Here is an 8132-nt window from a genome sequence, read left to right as displayed (position 1 = left end):
GAATCTCAAAGCTAATCACAGATAACTAGAGACATTCCCCCTTGTGATTTGATTTCCACTGTCTTGGGCAGAAGGAGTTAATACCATGCATTTACCCCACTATTCTGGAAAGATCACCAAATGACTATATTTTCAGTAGCTATCATTCTCCCACATATCGGGGAAGGAATTATCTGGCCACTACAGTAAGATTACCAGTAGCAGATGGCACCTGCACAAAGACACCCCACACTTACAGGATTCTAAAAGGACTGATGGGGTTTGACTTCTGTAAACTGAAGACTCACCAAGTGGAGATATGAGGAGTCCTCAGATAAGGTGGCTTTAGAGATGAGTGTCTGTCTGGAGTCTCAGGCCAGCAGCTTCTGCTCCCATACCCTGCAGAAAACATTTAGAAAGAAGCATCATGGACAGCAGTATGGGTTTCTTTCCATATTTTGGAGGTGAAATGATTCAGAGGGTGACAGATTCTTATTCAGAGGGTGACAGTCCAAAGAAGCAAGTGAGTTTTGCCCAGTGTGAAGACTAAGGTATAGGTTGTGCATAAACAGGCCCTCTGCAAACAGAACTTTTATCTCGGTCATTTCCTGTAGAGAGAAGCTGCTGCCTTCTGTTCAACTCTTTGTTTGTTTGTTTGTTTGTTTGTTTTTAAATAAAATTTCCTAATGCCATCAGCATGAGAAAGTCCAATTGAATAGTACATTAGATGTGATTATGTGTTAAAAATATGGTGCAATTTGAATTGGGAGTTTGATGTATTCTCAAGAATCTGTTTGAAATGTCTTCCAATCAGCTCTCTTCCTTATTTTATAAGTCATGAAGCACAGGAATCAGTTTTATTGTGTTTTTGCAAAGAGGAACTGAGAGAACCTAGATATTTGCTTAAGACTGTGGTTATTTCTGATACCTCAGAAAAGTATTCTACTAGACTGATCCAAGTAATTGGTCAACTTGTTATGAGGAGGAAGTATTGGATGAATTATAATTTGTTTACAGGTTACTCATCCTTTTACCCATTGACATATTTAATCACTTTCCTCCCCTTGAAATTCTTACTTCTCTTTGAAAACTTTGAGTAGTAGTGAGAAAAGTGGGAATCACATAGACCTGTTCATTAGTTATATGAATTTGGGGAAGTTGTATAGTTTCTGAGCCCATTATCTTATTTATTAAGTATGGGTTCTAATGATTATCAGGGAGTGCTATTGTTGAAAATTAAGAGATAATGTATACAAAAACCTTAGTGACTAGTACTTAGTATGTCACTCATACATGCTACTTTATATGCTCAATACATGCTACTTCATTTTATTGCAGTCTACTTTGATTACCCCCCTCTCTGAATGCCTGTAGTACACAGTTTGTTCCCCAGTATCTCTATAAACATAACCTTTTCTCATTAACCAACTTTTAAAGCAAGAATAGCTTTTGCATTTGCAGGATCTCACACAATGTAGGAAATACTTTTGGGAAAACCATGAATCTTCTCAAGGTCAACAGTCTATAAACTGTGTAATAGCTTGTTTGGTAGAAAAATACACCAAGGAGCATTGTCCCTGTGATGAAATAAAAGGCTCCAGTTGGCCAATAAAAACCTCATCAAATTGAATTCTGATTGGAAAAGTATACAAATAAATTAAGAAGGCCAATGTTTCTTAAATAAGTTAGCAGCAAGCTGTGGTTTTTCTGCATGATCTTAATTCTTTTGTGTCCTAGTCCTTGAACAATTTTGACATAAGTCAACATTAAATGGAAAGATAAAATTAGAAATAAATTCTTGGCAGGGAATTCCGAAACAATACCTGTTGCCGGTTTCAAATCTCACCTTCACTCACTTTGGAATATGAATGCTAAAGCTTTGGCTCAGAAAAGTTCCAGTATATTTTTCTTGTTTCTTTGTTAAAACTATTACTATGTGAATGTATTTGCTTCTAATTGTTTTTAATGCAGAGGCTTGTTTTTTAAAAATAGTTGTACTTTTGTCTTTAGCAAATATTTTTCTACATTATTGAAAACTTGTCATTAACATCATTTTAACATTTGCAGAATTTATTAGCTATCTCTCAAATTTTGAACAGTTGGAGTACTTCTAATATTTTAAAATAAATGCTGCCCAAAAGATAAATCTTTTTGCGTGGAGGTTTCCATTTTCCCTTTACTGACTAGCCTTGAGGCTCCAAAGAGGGATTTCTGGGTTTAACCACAACTGTCAACAAAATCTTGAGAATTCTCAGCAACTATGTAAACAATAACATGATTTTTTGACAAACTTCAATGTCTGCACAGATCTGTGGATTCTTATCAAATTAATATGAAAAGTAGCAAATATGGACAGAAATATGTTCCTTCCACTTTGGAAGTCGATTCATTGGAATTTGAGAGATCTAGCGTCTTGGTGAGCCCATAACACCTTTTTACTGTTAGGAAAAACGCATTCAATCTCATTGAAAGGAAAGTATAGAACACTGCATTTGGGAAGAAAATAAGATGGGCTAAAGCTTGCATGGTGGTAGAAACGACAATTTTTGATTAACAAATTGTCAGCATGGGGCACATTCCTTCAATTTTCAGCAATTTGAAATCCCAGCATTAATCAGCTTTTGTAGAATGCCACCCACTGTTCTTACAGCAGTGAGGAGGGCAGTAATGAAAAATTGTAGAACTAGCATTAGATCAGAGATCGTACTGACTGGAGTGTCTTTGTTTTGTGTGAAGACATTTCTTTATTATTATTCAGGAATTGGTCAAAACATGCCACATCCTCTGAGTGCTTTCTGTCAGGGCAATAAATGGTGCTAATAAGTTGGCAGGCGTCCCACCAGCTAGACCTTTGATATATGTTGTGTGAGTATATTAATATGAAATCAGAATTACAGAAACACAGGGAGTGTTCCCTACTCATAATTGTCTTTTTGTGTAATGCAAAATAAATCAAACTATCACATTGCTCCCAGGAAGCCATTTATATAATAATGACTTTTGTTTTATAAATTGGTTTAATTTATCCATTTTTTTGTTGCTTACTAGATTCCTACAATGTGCCAGGTGCTGCAGGGACTAAATAGAAGCACAGGCATAGCTCTGCTGTAAAAGAGCTCACAGTATGCAGATACATGCCATTGGTTGGTCCACATGTTTTTACTTCCTCTTTATTCTTGGTCTGTTGAATAAATGTGCCGATATTCTTCATCTGTGAATGTGACACTGCTTACTCCTCTGTCTGTCAGCTACTACTTGGTGCTTTTTTCTTGTACTGAAGCTAGGAATGCCACTTCATGTCTTCTGGTGTTCTTGGCCTACCTTGGTACCAAACTACCGTGTTTCTCCGAAAATAAGACCTAGCCAGATCATCAGCTCAAATGCGTCTTTCGGAGCAAAACTTAATATAAGTCCCGGTCTTATTTTAATATATTATATTTATTAAATACAATATATTATATTTATTAATATATTAAAATAAGACTGGGTATAATATAATATAATATAATATAATATAATACTGGGTCTTATATTAATTTTTGCTCCAAAAGATGCATTAGAGCTGATGGTCTGGCTAGGTCTTATTTTCAGGGAAACACGGTATATACATTTTCAGAAAGACTTTTCAAGGCTAAGTGGTATATAGGCTATCACCTACAGAGAGAACAAAATAAATTGATCGATACTGGATTAGCTTTGTGATCTGGTCAACTTTGTTATTGGCTATAACCATGAGTAGTTCCATGGGGCAAATAAGAATGTGAAATGGAAGTTCAATCTTTTGTGGTTTAAAGAAGAGAGCCAACCTGTGAATTATTTTCAGTAGAGTGGTTTAGTAATTTGTGATAGGAATCTCAGGAATCTCAAGCTGGAGGTCTCATGTTGGGGTTGATGACTGTGCTTCAGAGGGTATATGAGCATCCAGAAATTTTAAATAACCTTTTTATTTAAGAAGCTGTGTGTTTTCTTGTGGAGATAATCCATAGATTTCACTGAATTCTCTAAGACAGTTATGAATCCTTAAAAACATTATGAGTTATTGTCCTAGGTGAGGAGTTGGTGAATTTTTTTTCTGAAAAGCACAAGATGGTAAATACAAGTAGTGGTTATGTGGGTATATACATATATAGAAATTCAGTGAGTTTTACACGTAAACTTTGTTCAGTGTACCCCATATTAACTATACTTCTATAAGAAAGAAAAAACAAAAATAAATAAATGAAATTCAGATGTGAAATATAATATTTATAAAAGGGAAACCTTGGTTGTACTTCAGCATAGTACTTTGAAATTTCTGTTTTAGCATAAGACAGAGATGGGTTGGAGAACTGTGGCCCTTGGGCGATCTTGATTTTGTAAATAAAATTGCATTGCAACACAGTCATACCCATTTGTTTACAGAGACTGTGTTGTTCAAAGCCTAAAATGCTCATATCAAGATATAGACTATTTCATCATTCCAGAAAGTACCCTCATGTTCCTCTTTCATCATAATCTTCTTCCCCCTGAAAGTAACTACTCTTCTATCACCATAGCTTAGTTTTACCTTTTCTTGAACTTCATTTACATGAGGTTATAGAGCAGTGTGGATGAGTGTTTGGCTTCTTTCACTCAACATAATGTTCTTGCAATTAATTTGTATTTTTGAGTACACAGATTTTTAATATAAATATCCTGGTTCATTTATATTGTTGTTCCCGAAGACCCTACTTGCTTAAATAGCAGGAATTTGTTGGTCCTTTGGGTGTTTGTAGTGCTAGAAAAGGTCCACAAGAAGATGCAGGAGAATACCTGTCTCCACCCTCCTGCTATTTTAACCACAAATTAAACCACAAAGATAGAAATTGCAATCCAAGAACTCTTGGTTACAAACAACATCAACAAATTGAAGCATGAATTCTGAGTACTCTTTTTCAATGGAGAATTTAAAAGTTTAAAAATGTAGTTTTAATGAGTGAGAACTCTTATTTCTCTTTCTCTTCAGGTCAGTAGAAACTAGTTTGAATTCGTACTATCATTGGCCCATAGAATTGTGGGAAAGTTTCTAATGTCCTTTACTCTTGTGCTTCTCAGACTTGTATGTGTTTATGAATTACCTGGAGGTCTTGTTAAAATACAGATTATGATTCAGTTGGAGTGCGGTGTGGCCTGAGAATCTGCATATCTAGCAAGTTCCCACATAGTGCTGATGCTGCTCACATGTGAAACATGCTTTGAATAGCAGGGCTCTCATCTAGTAATCATTATTGATGTTTAGACCAGAGATGATGGTATCCAAAGGCAGTGGCAATGAAAATTTAGAGAGAGGTAAGATAGTTATGAATTAAAATGGATAGAAGCTTCTGAGAAACTGGAATAGTACATGAGGAACAGAAGATACCAAGGATGAATCCTAGAGGTCTGCCTTATGCAATTAGATAAGTGGTGGTAGCATTCATTGAGATAGAGAAAACTTGGAAGGGCATGTTATTTGTGAAGGAAAGATTTGAGTGTGTTTTTGGCTATTCTGAGTTTGAAGTGATTCAGGTTATATAAGTGGAGATGTTGGGTAGGTGTTAGAATATAGGATTCTGGAGGTCAGAGCAGGATCTGTCTGGAGATGTAAGTCTGAGAAGCTGTGGCCGTAGTTGAAGTCTAGAGCGAGATAAGAGTGACAGGGGAAGGGAATCTTGCTCTTAGCCTTAATGAAATTCCAATAGTCAATGATCAGGTAGAGGAAGCTCAGTCTGCAAAAGAGACTGAGAAGGAAGAGACAAGAAGATAGGAGGAAAACCAGGGGAATGTGCTTTGTTTTAAAGAAATGAAAAGAATAGAATGTTTTAAGAACTAGGCAATAACTAATAGTGTCCAGGCCTGCTTAAAGTGTGTAAAATGAGGATTTAAATATGTCTGTTGGATTTAGTTACTAGCAATCATTAGTGACCTCCATGAGAGTTTTATTTTTGTGGAATTATAGAGTGAACAAACCAGATTAGCATGAAATGATGAATGAATGAGAAATAAGACAATGGAGATAGAAAATAGAGGTTTTGTCCAGAGGACAAGAAAGGGAGATAAAGTGATGACTTGGTTAGGAATGGGATTGATTTTTCATTAATGAGACTTGAACATGTTCAAATTCCAGTGGGAAAGATCCATTTGAGACAGATAGATTGGATATATAAGATGAAAGAAGTATAGATGATAGTGTATGGTTCTGGAAAAGTCTGGAGTTGGTGGGATCCAAAGATTAGGAATTGACTTTTGAAAATAAGAGAGATGTCCACTTATTGAGAGATGCTTAATGTAACAGGAGTGGAGAAAGATGAAAAAATATCTGGAAGGATATAGTAGTGGAGTGTTGAGCATGAAGTAGGAGGTGAGGTCACCAACTATGAGGAAAGGGGAAGCTGAAACTGTACGGACATGTCTAGAGAAGAGTGACATAAATTTGAAAAAAACTGCTTTAGAGAATGCAGTGCATTGGTCAAACAAATGTAATATGTTGCTAACTGTTTGTTTAAAATGTAAGTATGCTATATAAAGTTTCCTTAGTTAATCTTCAATTCATCATTTATTTTTAATTTTTGCATTTCCATGCAGGCTTTAACATGATTGCCTTCTAATTGTAGCATTTCTCTATCAAACTTCATGAACTGTATTCATACTGGTATAGGAATAACAGTTACATGCTTTTTTTCTTGGTAAAAACACATTTAAAAGTTTTACCAAGTGCAAAGTCAAAGGACATGGACAGTGTTTATGTGGTTCTGATTATGCCATACAAGAAAGACAGGATCTTAGGGTCCTAGCTAGATTATCACTGGCCAATTGGTGGATCATGGAATTTGAGTAGTAAGAGAATAAAATGAATATTTTGTGTACATATAGGTAATATTTGCATGATATACTATAATCCACATTTGGTTCCTCTAAAGGTCTTGCTGCTGTTAGGTGTTGTGTGTTACATCCATCATAACCGTATTAAACACATTTCATATATAAATAAACATGGGCACTTGACCCTTGAGGAAAAAGAGAATAAAGTGAAGAAATTAGAAGGCTGATTGTAGGAATGGAAGTAAAGAAGACAGTTATGTGGAGACCCTGATGAAGCAGATGAATGACACAGGGGGAGTAGTTAGAAAAGTAATTTAAGTTGGAAGGAAAAGAAGTTGGGGTCTAAATGAAAGATGCCCTAATTAGTAATTTCAGAGTGTGACACAATCTAAGGCCATGCTAATGGAATGTGTGGCTGATGGGACTCAGAGAAGGTCTTAAGTGATGAGGTTAGGAAGCCAAGGTCAAGGTATTAAATGGGTCAACCACTTGGCTATTGAAGTCACTCAGGATATTGGCAGGACTTGAGATGGAGAGGAAGACGGTGACCATGTGCCAAAGGTTTGCATGAATTGTGGTGATTGAAGGATAAGGGAAGTTCATGTGTAGCTAGCAGGGTAGTAAATGACATCTAAGAGGAAGGAGAGAGCTGTCATTCATGATGTGAGGGGAAGTAATAATTGTGGGCAAGAGATGAGGGGGAGCACTGAGGACAAACATTCCATGTCCTGATTTTGAGCTACATGACAGAGAATGAATAGTCTACACGTGTGAGGGATGTGGGAAAGTATATTCATCAGGGTTTTTCTTAAGACAAGATGATCTACTCTCTCTCCTTTCCTTTAGCAGACATGGTAATTATTGAGTGCTCTGTCATTGCATACAGAATATTGATTAAAGGGTTTCTTATATTGTTCATCTTTTATTGCACAGATTGACTCAATGATTTTTGCAATCTCTTTCAGTGGCTTTGCAGATACCATGAAAAGAAGACTGCTTCTCAGAGGATTGCTTCTTTCTTAATCTCCTCTGTTGATTAGCTTATAGTTACGGTTCATGGATTTTTTTTAAGGATTCTTATTTGTTCAAACAAGAATAATACATTTGGAGAAAGAGTTTTTTTAAGCAAAAAGTTGGTCACTTTATGGAAAGTTTAAAGAAATGCTTATGTAAATTCAAAACCTAGAATGTGTCTAAAGAAAAATCCATTGATATCATTAAGATCAGTATATTTTCCTTTTCTTTTTGTGGGTAAGTTTTACAGAAATTTTTACACCAAGATTTCTGAGTACTGCATTTGGAGGATTTTTTCATCAAATTAGTATGATAGAAAT

This window comes from Rhinolophus hipposideros, assembly GCF_964194185.1.
Source record: "Rhinolophus hipposideros genome assembly, chromosome: 11".
Taxonomy (NCBI): Eukaryota; Metazoa; Chordata; class Mammalia; order Chiroptera; family Rhinolophidae; genus Rhinolophus; species Rhinolophus hipposideros.
Note: the sequence above shows the minus strand (reverse complement) of the source record.